At 36.5% G+C, this 19,123-nt stretch overlaps 1 long non-coding RNA gene across 2 annotated transcripts in view; it reads right to left on the bottom strand.

Annotated features, from left to right (window-relative positions):
* The window catches only part of LOC144246789 (uncharacterized), a 453,175-nt gene that overhangs the window by 151,636 nt on the left and 282,416 nt on the right, over positions 1 to 19,123 (bottom strand). The window contains exons 4-5 of one of the 2 annotated variants that reach the window (XR_014957211.1): positions 10,109 to 18,922; positions 753 to 805 (exon numbers count right to left, since the gene is read on the bottom strand). This is a non-coding gene — a long non-coding RNA (uncharacterized LOC144246789). The remainder of the gene's footprint in view (positions 1 to 752; positions 806 to 10,108; positions 18,923 to 19,123) is intronic. The other variant, XR_014957212.1, reaches the window with a different exon arrangement.

Raw genomic sequence — 19,123 nt, 5'->3', positions numbered from 1 at the left:
TGCATTCACTGAGCAACAGCGCCCTATTCACAGGCAGCCTTGAGGGGTACGTGTTCCCCACTAGCTCCCATTGCTCCTTCTCTGTTTAGATCAGAGTCAAGTAAAAATACTCAGGCATTCTCTCCCTCTCTGATTTCTGAAAATTCATCTCCTTTCTACCTTTTCAGGTTCTTCTCCAAAACCAGAAGCCATTTGTAGGTTCAAAGTCAAGAACAGCATTTTTAATACTATTGCAAACACCAAAATTGACACTTAGAAACAATGTATTTGAAAGCAGCAATTACCCCATTTGCAGCCTATAGAAAACTTGTCTATTATTTAAAGTTTATATAATGTTAACTGTTTCATATATATTTGGAGGATTTTCTTAAAAAGCATTTGCTCCAGAAATGAGTGGCTTTTTAAAGATTACAGAACAGACTGTTTTGCATGTTGCAAGACAAATTCATCTGCATAGTTATGACTTGGACATGAGCAGCCCTGATTGAAATAAAAATTCCTATAGTTCCTATTTTATATAAGTTATGCTGCTGCAACAGCTCCCATGGGAGTCAACCAAGCACTAGTTCCAAGCTGTATCTCAGAAATTTTGCATTTTGATACTGGAAAACAATTTTTAAGGTTATGTCATAACACACTGTACTATGAAGCAATGCAAGGACTTGGCAATCAGAATTGTCAATAAATACTAATAGCAATAGTCAGAAAGTAAGTTTAATGAATGATCTGTTCTGAGAACTTATGGATGTTACCTGACTTGAAGATACCATCCTTTGATCTCATTGCCTTCTGTGAACTGGGGTCTCTGTCAAAAGAGGAAAGCAAGTCTGCTTAATGCCAAACCACAGCATTAAAGAACCAACCCAGAATGGTTTAGAATGGCTTGGGTTGGAAGCCACTTTATAGATCATTGACTTGCAGCACCCTGCCACAGGCAAGGACACCTTCCACTAGACAAGGTTGCTCAGAGCCCCATCCAAAGCCATTTCCAGGGATGGAAAGACAATTCCAGGCAATCTGTCAGGGTCTTACCACCCTCACAGTAAATAATTTATTCCTTATGTCTAATATAAAACTGTCATCTCTCAATTTAAAGCCATGAACCTTGTCCTATCACTACTCCCCTCTCTGGCTCTTGTAGGCCTGCTTCAGGTATTGGAAGGGGTCCTAAGGTCTCCATGGAGCTTTCTCTTCTCCAGGATGGCCAACCCCAGCTCTCCCAGGAGAGGTGCTCTGGCACTGTGATCACTTTTGTGGCACTCTGAACACATCATTCTCATGCTGGGGACCCTGGAGCTGGATGCAGCACTGCAGGTAGGATCTCACCAGAGCAGAACAGAGTGGCAAAGCCCCCTTCCTCCCCTGCTTCCCACTCTGCCTTGGATGCAGCCCTGAAAATGTTTGGCTTTCTGAGCTGCTATCACACATTGGGTTGTGTTGAGTTGCTCATCAACCAACCCTCCCAATGCTAAAGGAAACATTAAACACCCAATCAAACAACCCACATATTGCTATCAAGCAATGCTGTACAATGGAAAGCAACCCCTTTGTTCTCCCCCTAAGGCTACATCAAAGTTTCCAGGCCAGAAGCACTGGATCAATTGCTGTTCAAGGCTGCTGTATGAAATTCAGATTCAACTGGATTCTGTGCTGCTGGAACCCCTGAGGACACTTCCTCTCATCTTCCAGGATAACCAGCATCTCCTGCTGCACAGCAACACCCCAGCTGAGGCCTCAGCCCAGCACAGACTTTATCTCACTATCTTACATTATTTACCACCTCTGTCAGGCACTAAGGTACCACAGTAAGGACAACACTCCTGCAATTTTAATCTTATTGCTTCTGCTCTCTTACAAATACAGGTACACATGGCTCGAATCCTTCAATAGTGTGGAGTAGGAATAAAAACATCAAAAGCAATGAGCTATATTTAAAAATCAGAAGGGCAGTGTCTGCATTTGTAAGGTGCTGACAGTCAGCCCAGACCTGGGGTCAGCTTCAGAACCTACAACTGGAAAAATGGCCATAGCCTCCCCCAGGGGAAAAATGCAGACAGATCCTAAAAGAGTCAGTGAAACAAACTTTATACTATTATTTCACTGCAATGCAGGCACTCTGAGAGTGAACATATTCTAAAATAATATTTCTATGGCTCAGTATTGAAATAATCTCTTTGAACATAATTTTACTTTACACTCTTTTAGATTTTTTATTTTTACTGAAATGTTTTTTGATTTTATATCCTTGGAGATAAACAAATCCAAATGTTGCTTCATTAATAATCTTGGGCTGAAAAATTGAAATTGCCAAATTTATAATACAAATTTATCTATGGCCAACTTCATAGTTTTGGAAGCAAGACCCCCCTGAAAAGTATTGAGTATAGGTGCTTTATTAAAAACTCAGACATATACAGAGCATGATCCATTACCATCCTTCATGTCCCCAAATTCTTTGCAGGTCAGTCAGGAAATTTTAGACTAATTTCTAGAAATACCACCTACCAATTAAATATTGAGGCTTGACAATTTACTGTAAAATCCTTCTGATCTCAATGGCACAGACTTGAAATTACTTCAATAATTCATATGGGCATGCATGCTATTTCATAGTCATACATTCTTGCTTGGCATTTTGAAAGGACAATATTTGTCCTGCTCAATTACAGAAAACATGAAATTACAGAGCCCCAGAAGCAAATCACCATGACAGCACAAAGTGCCTTACATCCAGTGCCACTGCTTCCCTACTTCTCACAGGGCAATTAATGGGAATGCAAAGAATGTGAATATATGAACCAAGCAAAACTCACTCTTTTGGGAAAAACTTGTGACACAGACAAGATCTGATGGGTCACTACATCAAGAGTTTAACGAGTCAAAATAGAAGCAAATTTGAGAACCCTTTGTGGATAATTCCACAGATTTTTCAAGAGGCCTATTCTCCACAGTTCATCATGAAAAGAGTATTGGCTTGCTTTTTATGCTGCACTGATTCAAAAAGTTAGAACACATGACTGTGTCTTTAAAATGCTATTCCAGAGGATGTATCTCTTCTCACCATATTTAATTTTTAGTGGAATTTTTGCAAGTCATATGTAGGAATAATACTGAAATAAAAATAAGAAAAAAAGGCAAAGTATAGAAGTGGAATAAAATGAAACTTTTATGATGTATATCTGAAACAGAAATTATTTTAATGAATTATAACTTTTTGTTAGAAAAACTGAAATTAATTTGGAAAAAAATCCATGCTATCTGAAACCGATTGGTGAGTTTTTATCAACTGCCTCTAGAATTCTCTAACTTCTGAAAAAGTTAAAGAATTTTACTTCAGAACTGACCCTTAAGAAATTAATATTTAAGCACAATACAGATGTGAAATACACATTTTGAAAATAGTAATATTTCTATCTCCTCCACCTGACTACTAGTTCCTCTCTCCCATAAAGCATTTCAAGACCTGTAACACCAAAGTACCCTTCAAATAACACTGGATTGAAGGGTTTTTTACTCTTTTATTCAGCAATAAATCTACATTTCTGCAGCAAGTACCTCTGTCCTCCTCACTGAAGGTATAAAATTTTCTATTATACACGTAAAGTAAAATATATTGTGGGATACTTTTCTAAGCAGGTAAATAACAGTATCTCCAGCAATGGGCCTTTCCTCTCAGAGAGACAGAGGAAAGTAATGGAATATATAATTTTACAGTACTAATTATAAGCGTGAACAATTTTGAAAATAAATTCTGAGGAGTAATTTCAGGAAACTAAGGCTTACAGAACATTTCTGTTAAATGTAACTGGGAACAAAACTTTTGTTGTACATGTGCTCTTGGTATTGTGATAATATCTAGAGTGAAGGAGGGAGCCAGCAGCGTGTTTTATTTCCAATTCTGTACCCACATCCTAATTAACCCCCCCCAGCAGGGGCACATGTGCCCACAAGCTGTCCAGACACAGACATTATGCACTGACTATCCACTACTGTGTTGCCTTGCACACAGGTTTTTTTCTTGTTTTAAGCATATTCTAATCAGCTTAGAACTGAAATAATTTTGCATGCATGTCTCCAGTGAAGACAATATCAGGGCTCTAAGCACATCCAGTTCCATGACTTGATTTCTACATGATCTTTTTCAGGCCTGTCATTAACATATCAAAGCCACCTGGAACCAATTAATTATGTAAATTATATTTTAAAATATACTAATAACAAAGCTACATCCAGCTTTAATAATGTTACAGGACAAAAAGTTATCTCCTACTTTGGTGCTTCAACTCCCTTCACAAAACAATTTTATAGTTAAGGAATTACTTAAGCTTCCCTGAAAGAATTCATTATCTGCACCATATAAGATGCTCTGCATCCTGATATCTTTTCTAGATATCAGGATACTTTTTTTTTCCCTACACCAAGTATCATAGTACCCACACCTGTAATGTTTTTGTGTTAAGATCACCACACCCTCATTTTAAATACTTAACCTGAAAATGGAATTTAGACATTCAGTGTGTCATAAAATAGTTGTAAAATACTGATTTTTCTTGTTTCTCTACATGACAGCCTATGAATGACTATTTTTTCTTTTATTTGCTATCAAACAGCTACCAAAAAAAAAACCCAAAACCATCTTTAGCAACATGACTGATGCCAACAGCATTTCAGGAAAAAGAAAATTGAGTTTTCTATTTTATTAGATGTCCACTAATGCCACATATGTCATCTACAATTGATTTGCTTTTATAGACAGTGACAATTACACAAATGCTGGAGTGTTTCAGGAGCTCAGAATCCTCGTATTACAGATGCTCCCTGATTCCCTCTCTGCTCTGTTCCCCGCAGCTGCAGGTCCCCGTGCCGAACCCACCCGTGCAAGGAGACCAGGGGAGCAGTCTTAGGCAAAGTGAGCACAGGCTTGCACTAAGGTGCCCTGATAGAGAAAAACAAGACATTTATCAAGCTAATTTTGGTGTTACTTCTAAGCTCCAGGTGTCAGTGACCTCACAAAATCACGAGTTTAAATAATGTTCAGCACCACCTGAGAAGTAACTGGAATGAGATTCAGTACTCAATAGAAAGATTTAATACCATCTCAAATACTGCTATTGTTGCTTTGCATTTTGCATCCAAAATGCAGAGTCAAACCCTTCAGGCAAAGCTTTTTCATTAAATGATATATACATTGAAAAGAATAAATGCAATGCTGCTGTATAGTTTTTGTAGACAAGATGCCAAATTTAATCAGTTTGCTTCTCATGCCTGCCTGATTTGATAAGGAATGATAGCTACTGAAGGTAGCTGATAGCAAATGGTACAGATGATAGCATCCAAGCTACTCTTTCTTTAAAAGCCAAACAAAACCTTATCAGAAATATTATCTGTCATGAAATTTTTATTAAAAAAAAATCAAAACTATGATCAATCAACAGCTAGCAAATATATACAATTGGAATCACTAATGTTTAATTCAGCATCTGTTATAAGAAATAAAGATCTTTACAATGGAGGAGACAATATCCTTAGAAAAGAAAAAAAATTTCTTCTGATTAAACACCTAGTGAGACAAACCAGAAGCTGAGTAAATTTTGGAAAATTGATTATTGGTGTGAGCATAGTTCACTGTACTTTTAGTGGTTTGACTAATTACCATTTATTTCCGTTAGAATAACCTCCAGGACCTGATGCCTTACCAACAAAAGTTTAAGGAGAGGTACAAATTGACAAAAATTAGTCCTGCATCAAGAGTATACCTCTGATTTCAGCAGAGAAATATAACTACACATAGAACCTTAACATGGTTCTCTTCATCTAGGACGTCACATTCCTAATATCATGGATATGCATTGAAAGTAATTTATCTCAAAACTGAATAGTTCTTTCTTTGCTTCCTTCCTTATCTACCCAGACAGAGTTGTAAGGACCTTACTCAGTCCCTGCAAGGGAAAAGATCCTGTCCCTGCACTTGCACCCTCTTCACTTTGGGTGCAGCCATGTGGAGATGTGCTCCAGAAAGTTTTGCAGCATGAACGTCTCGAGGTAGAAGTTTCTGTACGTCACGTACAGCTTGCACCACTAGCTTATGCTGGCAGATGACCATGAATGTCAGTGCATTAAAAGCTAACTAGAAATGCACATTTGGCACTCAGAACTACTTAGGAAAGCCACTGATTAACAGCCTTGCAGTGATGCAGAAAGGCTTCTGCTGGTCCAGTCCAATGCAAACACCCAAGCTGGTCTTTATTTAGTACATGCTGGAGCCCAGCTGCCAAAAATGATAAACAGTTCCAGCCAGATGATGATTTACTGCTGCTGTGCAGCTGTGAGCATCAGGTACAGAAATGTAGCATGCAAAAAAATGTAAAATCAGAAAGGTGCCATTGCTCTAGTCCTAGCAAAAAAACCTATTACTGTTATTTCAGAAGACTGCTGCCATTAAAGTAATTAAACACTGACAATTTTGTTCACTCCCTATTTAAGATGACTGAAGTTAGATTATATTACAACCTCCTCTATCTCTAACTCCCTGTGCAGTATAACTCCCATTCAAAAATAAATCTTGAAAGCATAATTGATTATCCAGGACAATTCTAGCCTTCATTTTCAGTTAGGAGCTGAGGTGGCAGACTGGGCAATGCTGATGAATGCTAAACAGCCTGTGACTGATTTCACACAAATACTCTGCCAGCTCTATAACACAATGGAGTATATTGAAAGCGGAAAGTAAAAAATCTATTTTAAATTATATGAAACTGAACACTGGGAGAAAATAATTAACCAATTAATTTCTAACTCTATCAAAAGCTAATTTCCTTTAATTTTTTTATCTTTCTGACAACAGCATTACTCTAAGAGGAAAAAAAAAATCCAAACCTATTTAATCAAGTTTCAAACCTACTTTCTGAGTAGGTAATTATCTTATGTCCAGGTAAGCCTTCTTAAAATCTCATTTCCAGCTGTGAAATATTTCCCCAACATCTTGTGAGTGGCACTTGCACAGACATATCAAATATTTAATTCTTTCACAGATAATCCTCACAATTGTAAATTTAGGCTTGCAATACATTTAGGAGTCTGTGTGAGAAATCTTGAGGTTATGAGTTGCCCAGACTACCTGAACAGAAAGAAGCTACTTGTAATAACTTTGGATAGTTCAATGAAGTGGGTTCTACTAATCCTGTAGTGAAATGCTGAAATACCTGGGGGATAAATGCAGCTAACACACTATTAACAATTTACTTTTTCCATTTCATGCTAAATTTCCTTATTTTCATTTTTTTTCTTCCCACAACTGGAAGAATTTTTACAAAAATAACAATTCCAAGCAACTTTATTTCAGTGAATATGCAAATTACTTTGTCAATATATTTGATTTTGACAAGTTGAAAATCTAGCCTTTAATTTTTTCCTCCAATTACACAAAGGAATAACTAAGACAATAATAAAAAATACATAGATCAGTTTCAGCAGTGTTTCATGAATAAAAATCAAAAACCTAAGATCCCCAAAGTATTTGTGTTTCTTCCAGTTAGCAGTCTCCAATGGAAAACACTTCTCTCTAGTTTGAAAAGTTCTTTAAGGATTGTCAGAAATATGAAGAACCAGTGAGCCCATTGAGATGGAAGACCCATATGGAAATGTATTCCCTGATAGCCAGGAGCAAAGAGCTCCCTATCTTCTTGGTGCTACAAGACTGAAAGTCAATCTGAGGCAAATTTCATAATGGGGATAAACAAAGTGGTAAAAGGTTGCTGGCTACAGGAAAAGGTGGAAAAGTGAAGGTAATCATAAGTAAATATTTCATTTTAAAGTATTATTTTAAGACAGTCTTTGTGTATAGGAAAATAGGGCAGTACAAAATTGAATATTAATATTGCAAAAAAAACCAAGTCCATTATAATAACAGAATACGTATACTATTTTTTTACATTTTCTGAAATGGTTGGTGTTCAGATAAAGCTTCATGAACCTAAACTGAGCCAAGGGAGATGTGAGACCACCAGAGGCTCTCCTCCAAAGACTACTAACAGCAAAGAGAGATTGCTGACCTCTAAATATAGATTAGGACTCAAGAACTACCTCAAATAGCGTATTAAACACATTCCATGTCCCTTAGCTTTTGCTTTATGTTTGGCTTAAATGCATACAAATTTAGAAAAAGGTAGTTTATTCACAGTATTGCCAGCATAATCAGTGCTCTCTCCATTATTATAACATTTTTCCTGCCATTGGTGATGGCTCTATAGGAAAAAAAAATTTAAAAAATAAAATACAGTGATGATTGGATGGATATAACGGGCTGAAGTACAGAAATCTGTTTTCACTCTCTGGAGCTTTGCACACTCTGTGTTGAATGAACTGCCTATTTTCAAAAGAGCAAGAAAAAATGAACCAAGATTAAGACCACTGGATGTCTGAAGTGACTGATTAACTCAATTGAAAATATTGTGTGCTTGTGCACTCTGTGTGTATGAAATTAGCTTTAAAAGAAAAATTCCATCCTTCCCCATCCCCACCAAAGTGATTCTCTGTTGAGCTGAGTCTGATAGATTTTACTCTGAGACACCAAGTGCTTCCTTAAAGACAGTGGAAATAAAGCTCTTATTCTGTGACAGGGAAGGTTAAATTCAAGCACTTTTTTTTGTATTTGACATTTAAAAATAGCAGAAGTCATGCAGTAATGAAATAATAATGAAATTATAAATAGGTTACTCTTCATTTAAATTGCAAAGATGTGCTTTTCTGCCTGCCTCAGAGGTCACACATGCTGGTGTACAACGACCTACTGAAAACAACTCTAGCAAAAATGGAAAGTTCAGCAAGTAGTTTACTGTCCAGTGAAATCTTCACTTACAGTCTATGTAATTTTACAGTAACATGTATAACTTCAGTTTTGCAGTGCCTTTTATGCTGCTATCCCTGCCTGCTTGACTACTGCCAATTAATTTATCTTCCTGACCCCTAAGGGATTAAACAACTTTTCAAAATTAAATGACATTAGATGGCACAATGAGCAATAAACTAAAAAAAATTATTAAAACCTCAAACCTAACTGTTTAAGTAAATTTAAGTAATGGGGAGAACCTTCATACAGAGAAGAAAAACCCTCTTATGAAATGTATTTAATATTTAGCTCCTATTGCTGTTTATTTCTGCATATGCTGAAGGACATTTCCTCAGAGCTGGGCCTGCTGAATTGCCTTGTGAAGTTTCAGAAGTGGCAGAGAATTATCTACCCACAGTGGTTGTTCTTCTCAAGTATGTGAGACGCATTCGCACACAGCATTTAATATTCCATACACAGAACGTGGGATGGATTTTCTATTTTCAGCTGAATAAAGCTGAGGAAAAAAAAAAAGTACTGTCTTGGATTCCAGAGAAACTGTCCTATATAAATAAGCACCTCATGAGATTTTGGTTATTTATTTTTCATTTAATTCTGACAATAAATCAGCAAAATTCTATACACTGCAATTCAAAATAACTGGCCTATGGTCAAATAAGGGTATTTATTTAAATGCCTAACATTTCTGTAAATGCTCAGATTAAAGTCTTACTTTGAAAGTCTTTTTTTCCCTGCTTCTATTAAAAGTCTTATGAATTGAATATTGAAAGTAATTTTGGACTTCACTGTGAAAAATATGACCATTGAAATATTGTGATTTGCATAATTTAAGAACTATAAAAAACTTCTATAAAAATCATAGGCAAGTTTTCACTTCAGAAAGAGTAGTTAATTCTAAACAATATTAAGAAAATAAATAATTTTTATTAGAAAAAAATTACTTTCTTGAGTTTAGGATAAGAGAAAATAATTAAATTTTTCACAGTAAAAAACAAGGAAAGATGATCAATGGTCATAACTCCGGGACAGCATGCTGCATATAGTGCCTTCAATTTTAAAATAATGGCCTTTTCTTCATTTGTGAGCTGTCTTGCAAATCAGCATCTGTTTCTGTAACTTGTCCATGCCATCAGACACTGATACCATGTAAATTCCAAAATTATTTCTTTATATCTCTACTCCAGCTAGGGTAGGTGGATGCTGTTTTCAAGCTGTCATATTAATAGTAGGAGAAAAGAAAGAGCAGTGGTGAGAGCTCACCAATTTCAGTGTAACCAGCCCCAGGCACAGCTCCTCTCCCCAGTCACAGCATCCTCTGCTGCACCACCCTACTCGTGGGATAGATGCAGCAAATGCTCCTTCCCCAGATGGAAAGCCTGTTTGATCTACTTAGACTGTGAGCTAAAGAGCAGCAGAGGAGCAGTTTGCTCTTGAACTAAATCACTGATTGCATTGCAGGTTTGTTTTTTTGGTTTTTTTTTTTTTTTTAACTATATTTTGTACTTGCCACTGATTCCTGACTCTCATTTCAATACACAAATTCTACCAGCAAGTACCACCCTTCTTGTAAAGAAGTTTGGCTGGCCCATCCACCTGGTGGCACTCCAGCCTCTTTGTAATCTTGAGTTAATTAAAACATCTTTTTTTGAGCAAATAATTATAAAAGTGCTGCCACTAAAAACAAGTGTTTTTCTAACATTGCTTTACTTTTACTATAACACAATGGAAGGTACCTCTTCCTTTTTCCCTGGAAGCAGAAAGCATCCCCAGTGCTGAAATAAACATCTTTTTCATAAGAAGGTGTCTATGAAATACTTTCCATCTATAGCTCTGCTCCCTAAATTCTTACTGTACTCTTGTTCCCTTAACCCTACATCGATATTGCTACTGCACTGAAAAAATCAATCTCCTATTTTTATCCTCTTTGGTGTGTATACCCAATATTTTAATCTATCATGTTGCATTTACAAGATGTTTAAACTGTGCCACTTGAGTAGACCAACAGCTTCTAAATAAATTAAGAGGTTTGAGCACAAGTTTTCCTCCCCAGCAAACAAACAAGCATCATAGTGCTTTGCCTCTTGCCTTGGGGTACATTATCACTATATATTTGACCTTCAAAACTGCTTCACAGTAAGTTGTACAATGAGAGCATACAAATGGTCAGAAAGTTTTGATTTATAGGCTAAATTTTATTGTCCTATTTTGAACATATTCAGAGATGGTTTTCCTGTTACTCCATTTTGGTTCTCCTAGTTTACTTAACCAACTCCCAGAATTTCTTTTTGACATCCTGCTGCACACACATTGCCACAGCCTTCAGAACTTCCTAGATTTCTGAAGGTGACTCTAGCATAGTTTCTGTCATCACAGATGAAAGTTGACACTTTTTTAGTCCTTTCATATTTCAGTGTCATATTTCCTCCCTACCCAGATAGTCCTCCAGACTTGCTCATTACTTGCCCAGGCAGTAAATGTCAGAACTGTAGAGTGCAGCCCCAAGGACTGAATGACCCAAATATGTGGACACTCACTGAGGCAGCCAAGGTCAGTGGCTAACACAAAATCATTATTATATATGTGCAAAACACTCTCTCAAAGCAGGACAAAACCCAACTCATGGGCTGGCAGAGAGCTGAGTTAAAAGGGACCACACAGCCATGGCAGCTGCCCAAGCTCTGCTCATCAACATCTCAAAGTTCCTGAGGTAGCTGAGAGCAGAAAGGCATAAAATAACCACAGACAGCTTTCCCTTCACTAAGGCTGAGGTGAACCTCTTGTATATTGTATTTCAGTGAAGAACTTGTACTTTCTGAAACCTCTTCACCCGAGTTTCCCTATTTTGCATTGAACAGTCCATCTTCCATTGAACATTTCATGTTACAGACAGAGAGATTTTAGCTCACCCTCCTTCAAATTGCACACCTTGCGTAGGTCAGAGAAGGGGCTGGAAAGCAGGAATACAGCAAATACTCTGCCAGAGCATGGCTCTTGAGCAATTAGAGCATAGCCATGTCTCAGATCAGCTCCTGCCCTGGCAAGCTCACTGTCAGCAGCATTGCTGGGCTCCCTCGCTCATGAAGAACTTTTCAGTGACTCATCCTTTCTCCCTGTCTATGGAAAATATGCACATTACTCTGAACATACAGAAGCTGAGCTGGCTGACTAAGAGAAAGGTAGTAACAAGATTTCTTCTTTTTATGTTGCAGATGCCTGCAGGTTTCTTCTTTCTTTTTTGCCTTCTCTTTCTCCCTTTCTCCTTGAGCAACAAAATGACAACCCTTCATTGTGCCAGTGCACACACTTTATTGATTTAAATTATGGGTGGATAAAATTGATATGTACAAAATGAATGTGACTAGTCCACAGCAGAGATCTCACTGGGGAAACAAGTATTTTAAGAGTTTGCATTTAGAGTTTCTTCTTAACAAGAAGAAAAATACAAGGAGGGATGGAGCCATAATTAATAAGGATAAATAGATGCTTTTTAATACGTTTTTCCTCTTACAACATCTCCTCCTGACTTATTCACATTCAGGCTGTAGAGATGCACTGTCATGCACTGTAGCATTTGTAAAGTACACCTTGCATTTATAAGCTTATTAAGAATCATGATGCTATTCACTGTATGATTATTTTTATTATTATTATTTATCTGCAAGCCTCCTCTTTCTTCAGCCACTAGAAATCCTTGAAATCTATTCTGGACTCACATGCAATATTATCCCAGATCTGTGACTCCTTTCTTCCACTCATACCTGTGCTAAACCATCCAATTCAGGGCTCTTAATCCTTTTCATGAAACATAAACAAACAAAGAAGACTTATTTAGTCCTCGCATGAGAAACGGCTTGTTTTCTTTAAATAAAAATCCAACACTGCTCACTGAAATGAAATATTTCAAGCTTTGATTATACTAAACAAGGGTATTGATTTTTCTAGTTTTTTCTATTGTGAGAGCTCTTGTAAGCGATAGAGACCATTGCATCATTCTGGTTTAGTAGTCAGGATCTTTTGTGGAACCTTTCCAAGCTGCTGGCTGCTTTTATAAACAGTTTGCTTTTAAAAGCACTTCAGGCTTCTTTCATCTATTTACATCTCCAGTGGCAATTTTATTCAACAGCAGAACACAGGTATTGCACATCTGGTATCCATAATCTGGATGTTATTATTCATCTGGTACTTGGCCTTTTTTCTCACTGCATGGAACTCAATAAGAGGGTGAAAATCTGCAGGCAAGATTAAGCTAGTAGAGTTTGGGTTACACACCTTATTCCACATGAAAACAAGCCTCAGGAATATTACATTATATATTCATTACTCAAAGAATTTTTCTACTGTGCAAAGAGTTTGGAGTTGGTAAAAAAAGACCTCCATCTAGCTGCAACATTTACCTTTGTTAGTGTACATATTAATATAAAAAATGCAGTATTTTAGCTAGAAAGATCTCATGTAAAGATATGGTCTTTCCTAATTCAGACCAAAAATTTATTTTTATCAGCTTCATTTGCCAAGTCTATTGATAAGGCAAGCAAAAATTCAGAGTATGAAAAAAAATCTGATTTATTCTGTAAACAGAAATATACTCATCATCATAATGAGGGTGGAGGGAAGGAGTACAAAATAATTTTTCAAAACTTGCTATAAATGAATACAATTTGGATTTGGAAAACTGGGATTACTGCTATGGCTGCAGGGTTCATTCTCTGCTGCTTTCTTATTTCTACTTCCAAGTGAATATATATGATAATTTTGGAAAAGGATGAGTAATAATACACAAGTTTCTGTGCCTTTGACTTACAATTAATCCTGCACAAGTTTCTGTTTGTTCATTTGTAAAGCAAACAGAATTGTGCTCTTCTACAGCTCAGTGTATACAGAGGAAAATGAAAGGCTGTGACTGTTCCTTTTTACTCCACACAGAGTTAAAGATATTGCAATGATATCCATAAAATGTCTCATCTGAGAGCTGTGTTTTATCTAAGCATTTGAATGTGATGTTGCAATCAGCATGGGAAAAATGAATACTACTTTCCCCGAAACTTTAAATAACAGCACTTGGAGCATAACTTTGTCAGGAGCCAGGAAGTATTCCATGCAAAATCGATCTTCCATCTAATCAAAATGTTATCCATAAAGCAAGAATGATAATTTGAGACTAATTAAATTCATAGTGAAAACAATTACATTTTAATATGTGTTCCCCTTAGGATATTGTCACTTTTTACCACCCTGTTACACTCAAACCAGGAAGATGCATTTGTATTGCTAACCTTATCCACCTCAACCCAGGTCCAAAGGATAAATCAAGTACAATGCATATTCACACAGAACAGAGCTATCCAGACAACTTGGGCAGCTTGATCACCATCTGGCCCAATCTGGCTTTAACAGAGATTAATTCTAGGTTATTCTATTCCTTTACTGTTCTCTTTTGATCCATTTCCAGTATCAGTACAGGTCCAGCATGAAAAACTGCACTTCAAATTACAGAATTTGTAATAATGAACCTTTTACAACAGAAAAAAATAAAATTATTCTCCCATAGAAAATACAGCATAAAAGTTTCTGAGATCTAACAAATCCAAATGGTGTGACAGACAAATGAACACACCTCCCATTGTGCCTTCTGTCATGGCTGGCAGTACACACAGGCAGGGGAAACCTGACAAAGCTCAGGTCCAGAGAAGGGAAGAATTTTTTGAATGCAAGACTCATCTGAAGGACAGAGGAGATCTAGATAAAAACAGTTCTCTGAAGGATTGTTTCTAAAAATTGAACGGCAGAAACAGACCTCCAAAGAGAGTTTTCATATCTGCAAGCTGCAAAGGGAACCAGACTCCCAATGGCAACAGTGGGACAGCAGCACCACTGCTGTGAGCCTGCACACCTGGCAGGCAGCAATCCACAGGGGAATTATCTCAGAGATTTTTCACTTCCTGACAAGCATAAAAGTGAGCAGGATTGACACTGTAGCAAAATTGATAGCACTGCCAGTGTCTGGCTTTCTACTCCACTCCTCTCCTAGAGATGATTCCAATTGCTGTCCAAGATGCACAAAAGTAGAAATATCTGCCACTGAGCAATGAGTGAATACCTAGACCAGAAATGATCTGAACAAAAAAGTGAGGTGGTCATGAGTTTTCAGAAATATCTTTTTCAGAAATCTCCTTCTTGAGCTCTCTACAATTCCCATCCCAGGGGAGTCCCATACCCACTATCCTACAATTTTATTTTCCTTCCTCCCAGAAGTTCTGGGTAGGAGAAAAGGCCACTACAGTTGGAGGTTACTGTGCAATTCAAGCAGTACAGAGGAAAGTAGGTGCAGATTCAGGGCATTCAGTGATTGAAACATATGTCCAGTTTTCAACATACACCAACAACTGCATTAGGTGTCCTCTCACTTTCATACACAGACCTTAGGATACCCTTGGAAAATAGATTTTACTACAGCAAAGGTACTTGTGTGCCTATTCTGGTGAAGAGTGATGCAAGTAGCACAAAAAGTGTAAATTTCCCTGATTTTGATATTAATTTTTTCACCAGTCTGAAATAATAATTAACAATTGACAAGAATAGTAAACAATCATTAAAAATAATAAATTAAAGTATTCTTAAAAAATCAAAACTACCTTTTACCTAAGCAATTACTGTCTTACCTACACTGAAGATTTGTGTGGGTTAAAACTGGCTGGTGCAAACCATGATGATCTTTTGTTTGAATTTAAACTTTTGTATGCTTAATGAGCTGTCATGCATCACATCAAAGCTGGTCAGCATTTTCATTGAAGTATTTGCCTCTCACTGTGCACTTCAAGTTTTAAAATCAATATTTTACCCTACAATAAAAATATTTCAGCTATTTAACTCTGTAAGAAAAATAGAAATATAATCTCCTAGTATAAACTATCAAGAATTAATCACTTTTTTCCCCACTGCAGTACTAGAGTAAAGCATTATATCCTAAAACCAGTTCAAATAAAACAAATTAACTTTGTTTTCTAAGTAAATTTTATAAATTTACTTACTTAAATTTGTTCTGAGATTCCTATTAGTATCAGATACAACATTGCTGTAACAAAAAAAAAAATGGTTTCTTCTTTCTGGTATTTATTTGAATAAAGCAGATCTCTTCCTTCTGCTGGCTTGCTATTACAAAGGAAATGATTTCTTACCATGAGTTAATGAACAGTACACTCTGCTTGGAAAATTTGTAAGACATAATATAAAGGTGCTTTGAACACCTTGAAGACACAAGTCTTCCAACAAGATACATGGCAGATCTCTCCAGGAATGTAAATTCCTTCCCAATCCCAACTTCCAACCACCACATGGGGTTTTGCCACCCCCTACAAACACTCTAATTTCCCTCCTATCAACAGATGGCAACATTTTCCTCTCCTTAGGGAACACTGGTAACAACACTGGAAATAGTTTAAGGCAGAATCCAGATTTCACAGCCTTCTACTGTCTGACTGTGCATACAGCAAATATCAGTAAATAAGGCCTCATAGTTTAAACATGAGATATCAGTCCATGGAATAGAAGCTTTATCCATGTTGATGACAACTTTTGTCATCCACGCCTCAGTAAAATCTTCCTGGCCATTTCTACTGGTTGTAAATTACAGTGTGCTATTTGAACTAAACTCAGCATGACTATAGATTTTTTAGCTGGGTATGTAACTTGGAAAGTGTTTTCAGTGCTCACACAAATATTTCATCTTAACTTTTCCTTTAATACTATTCATGGAAAGCTGAAATTCCCTAAGGCTTGGAAGCAAGGGGAAACATTCAGGAATAGATAAATACTTGCTTTAGGATTTCCATAAACAGTACAACAAAAAAATCACCAAAATGGCAAGGAATTTGGGAAATACAAACTGGAAGAGGCTCCCGTGTTCCAAAAGGAACAACAAAGAAGTAGTCGGCGAATAAACCTGGAGAAACAGAAAATCCTAGGTACCTTATAATCTCAGGCTTATAGCTAAAATAACACATTTAGGTTTCCTTCAAGATGTCCTATTTGATCATCCTCACCAACGAAAATTTCATTGGCCAAGAAATTTTGAAAGTTTAGGAAATGGAGTTCTGGTTTATAATACTATGCAAGCCCCAATACTCAGCCTAATGAATTCACTGTCCTGGATAGTGCAAAGAAATATTTAAATACAGTGAATAATATTTAGTGTCACTGATTTTTCATTTCAAAAATATATAATTTTTCTTTTTTTTAAACAGTTGAATAAATGAAGGTAAATCTAAATGTTATAGGGTATTGAAATTTTGTCCCTATAATATTTTAATGTGTAATTTATAATCAAGGTAAAGGACCACTTGATATAATGTAACATGAAACAGACATAACCTGTCAAATCCATAGACTTTATATCTTTTACTAGGGATGAGGAAGAAAACACATTTTAAATGGACAAACATGTTACCAAATTAAATCCGCCACTGTTAATTGCACACAGTGGAGCACAAAGGGTTTTGATGCTTTGCAGGTTAAAGAGTTCTTGCATGATTTATCAAATGTAGAGAAAAACACCTAAGGAATAAAAACCTTGTAGCACAAATTCTGGATTCCTGTATTACCTCCAGGGGCCTTTAATCTACCAAAAGAATTTTTTTTCATAAGAACTCTTAAACTCCCAAAACACAGAGGGGAGAAGACAGAAGGGTGTTGAATGTTCGGGATGAATTATTCTCCATTCACTGGGCCATGTTGCTTTCTGACATGGGTGCTCAAGGTGCATGAAAGTGTCTTCTGGTTTTGGATTTCAAGACAGCAAATTACAGACTGAGGTTGGCATTTCCTTTCATCTACCTGATCTTCATTTAGATGAACTTGTATTTTAAAATGTTTTTAAAGATAATTATATATGTCAAAGTATCATAATTAAAGGGCTTCTCTGACATTTGCCTCATTAGTTTTCTTAATCTAAAACAATTGGTAACTGTTGAAATACAAGCATCCAAGACACAAATATCTCATTTGGCAAAACTTGCTCATTTCAAAGTCTGTCTATTACAATTCTCTTTTAAATGGTAATTTTATTCAAAGCAATATCAGTTTCATCACTGGACTTCAAAGATTACTTTAAATATGGCATCTTTTTTTGTAGGCAGAACTCCAGCATCAGGAGCAACGTGTCCAGACTCTGCATCAGCAGCAGGCAAGGGACTTTGCTGAAAGGTCTGGACTGAGACACCAATTCAGATGTTTTAAAAGCTTATTATCTTTCTAAAAATGAAAATAATTTATCCTTTCCTTACAATTTAACTGTAGTAGTTGCAGAGGAAAGATTTCAGGGTTTTTTAGTTAGTATCTAAATAGCTAATTTTCAGATTCTATTAATCTTTTTGATTAAAGTAGGTCTGCTCCTGAATAAAACTGTAAACATACCCATTGATTGCAGGATGAGTTAGTGCTAGATGGTTTTACAGTGTCTATATGATAACAAATTCCTTGTAAAACGCATTGGTTTTGCTCACATTTACATTTCCCTCACCAGTCTTTATGAAAAGATTTAACTCAGTCATCCAACAAGGTACTTCACAAGACACCCATATTTACATATCCCTGTTCACTAATCTCTGTTCTTAGTCTAAAGCTCAGCAGTGCAATTTATGCACTGGAAATACCAGCAGCAAAAGAGAACTTGAAGTCTGTTGATATTTTCTTGTAGCATCCACATAGAGTTTTGTTTTATTTCATCAAGTCTCATGGGACAAACAATCAGGCTGAGGCAATATTTCAGCTCAATGGCTTCAAAAGCAAAGGACTTGAGAACAGGTTTGCTTAAAACAGACAATTTTGCAGTAAGAAAAGAGACAGGGAAGAACTGAAGCAAGAACTTTGCACTATTATTAATGATATCCTCAACAATTTCAAAGCATACAACTTCATTCTGTGTGTCCTAAATGATCCCATAAATTGCCTTGGATGTAGTTTTTAGAGCCATATTATTTGGTACCACTTCAGTTTAGCACACAGTCTTGAAGAATCAACTTCTACAGTGATGCTGCTTCACAAAATGAGTTTTCCATGTAGAAATTGATGCATCAAACCCTGTAACAATTTATTAAAATATTATTTTATGTATCCCAGAACCTGAAGGTCACAGAATGTAATACAAACTTTTGTGACAGACTCCCACACACACACAGTCCTACCAGGAGGAGATTAAAAGTCTAATGGGAAACTCTTCCTACATTGAAAGCCACTGTTACATATGAAAAGAATATCCTCTTCCTGCTGGAATATGACTGC

The sequence above is a fragment of the Lonchura striata genome, chromosome 9, assembly GCF_050655825.1.
Source record: "Lonchura striata isolate lonStrDom1 chromosome 9, ASM5065582v1, whole genome shotgun sequence".
NCBI classification, from domain to species: Eukaryota; Metazoa; Chordata; class Aves; order Passeriformes; family Estrildidae; genus Lonchura; species Lonchura striata.
This window is presented reverse-complemented; position numbering and strand designations above follow the sequence as displayed.